This window comes from Balaenoptera ricei, chromosome 3 (assembly GCF_028023285.1).
Source record: "Balaenoptera ricei isolate mBalRic1 chromosome 3, mBalRic1.hap2, whole genome shotgun sequence".
Lineage (NCBI taxonomy): Eukaryota > Metazoa > Chordata > Mammalia > Artiodactyla > Balaenopteridae > Balaenoptera > Balaenoptera ricei.
In genome coordinates, this window is record NC_082641.1 from 111,407,324 (window position 1) to 111,409,420 (window position 2,097).

Consider the following 2,097-nt stretch of genomic DNA (forward strand, 5'->3'; position numbering starts at 1 on the left):
ATTTTATTTTATTTTTTTGGCTGCACCACGTGGCTTGTGGGACCTTACTTCTTATTATTTAGTGAACTTTGTCTTCTAATCTTTGTCTTCTAACTTTGGTCCATTTTTTATGATTGACTTACGACAAATATGTATATATAAAGAATATTTGATGTCACATACCTTTTTTTTAAAAAAAATTTTATTTTGACTGCACTTAATCTTAGTTGCAGCACGTGGGATCTTTAGTGTGGCATGCAGGATCTTTTAGTTGTGGCACGCAGGCTCATAGTTGCAGCATGCAGGATTCTTAGTTGCAGCATGCATGTGGGATCTGGTTCCCCAACCAGGGATTGAACCTGGGCCCCCTGCATTTGGAGTGCAGAGTCTTACCCACTGGACCACCAGGGAAGTCCCTGATGTCACATATCTTAAGGATATTTCTTCCCAAGTTGTTGTCAAAGAATAAATTTTTTATTGTGGGAAAGTATACAAAACATAAAATTCATCATTTTAACCATTTTTAAGTGTACAATTGAATGGCATTAAGTATATTCACAATGTCAGGCTATCATTACCACTATCTATTTCCAAAACATTTTTTATCATCCCTAATAGAAACTGTGTACCTGGGAATTCCCTGGCAGTCCAGTGGTTAGGACTCGGTGCTTTCACTGCCGAGGGCGCACGTTCAATCCCTGATCAGGGAATTAAGATCCAGCAAGCTGGGACTTCCCTGGTGGCACAATGCTTAAGAATCCACCTGCCAATGCAGGGGACACGGGTTCTAGCCCTGGTCCGGGAAGATCCCACATGCCGTGGAGCAACTAAGCCTGTGCTCTAGAGTCTGTGCTCTAGAGCCCGTGAGCCACAACTGCTGAGCCCACATGCTACAACTACTGAAGCCCACGTGCCTAGAGCCCGTGCTTGCAACAAGAGAAGCCACCGCAATAAGAAGCCTGTGCACCACAAGGAAGAGTAGTCCTCGCTCACCACAACTAGAGAAAGCCCCTGCGCAGCAATGAAGACCCAACACAGCCAAAAATAAATAAATAAATTAATTAAAAGAAAAAAAGATCAAGCAAGCCTCACAGGCGTGGACAAAAACAAACAAACAAAACAACAAAAAAAACCTACCCCCCCAAAAAAAACCCCCCAAAACTGTGTACCCATTAAAAAACAACTCTGATTCACCCTTTCCCATAGCCTATGGTAACCTCCATTCTATATTCTATGAATTTGCTTATTCTAGGTACCTCATATATGAGGAACCATACATTTGTCCTTTTGTGCCTGGCTTATTTCAATTAGGATAATGCTCTCAAGGTTTATTCATATTGTACCATATATCAGAATTTCATCCCTTTTTATGGCTGAATAATATTCCATTGCATGTGTATACCACGTTTTGTTTATCCATTCATCTGTTGGTGCACACTTAGCTTGTTTCCACACTTTGGCTATTGTGAATAATGCTGCTGTAAACATTGGTGTATGTGTATCTATTTGAGTCTTTGTTTACAATTGTTTTAGGTTTATACCTAGGAATGGAATTGCTGGATCATATGGTAATTCTATGTTTAACGTTTTCAGGACAAAGTATATAATTTTTAAAAAGTTAAAAACATACAAATAGGGCTTCCCTGGTGGCGCAGTGGTTAAGAATCCGCCTGCCAATGCAAGGGACACGGGTTCGAGCCCTGGCTTGGGAAGATCCCACATGCCGTGGAGCAACTAAGCCCGTGTGCCACAACTACTGAGCCTGAGCTCTAGAGCCCGCAAGCCACAACTACTGAGCCCACGTGCCGCAACTACTGAACCCTGCATGCCTAGAGCCCGTGCTCCACAACAAGAGAAGCCACGACGATGAGAAGCACCGCAACGAAGAATAGCCCCCGCTCACCGCAACTGAAGAAAGTCCGCGCGCAGCAACAAAGACCCAACACAGCCAAAAATTAATTAATTAATTAATTAATTAATGTAAAAAAAGAAAGAGGGCTTCCCTGGTGGCTCAGTGGTTGAGAATCTGCCTGCCAATGCAGGGGACACGGGTTCGAGCCCTGGTCTGGGAAGATCCCACGTGCCGCGGAGCAACTAGGCCCGTGAGCCACAATTACT

General features: G+C 43.3%; 1 non-coding gene across 1 annotated transcript; it reads right to left on the reverse strand.

Annotated features, from left to right (window-relative positions):
• Nucleotides 1-317: 317 nt before the first annotated feature.
• Nucleotides 318-390, reverse strand: TRNAW-CCA (transfer RNA tryptophan (anticodon CCA)). The gene has a single exon. It is a non-coding gene; the product is annotated as a tRNA-Trp (tRNA).
• Between the last annotated feature and the right edge of the window lie 1,707 nt (nt 391-2,097).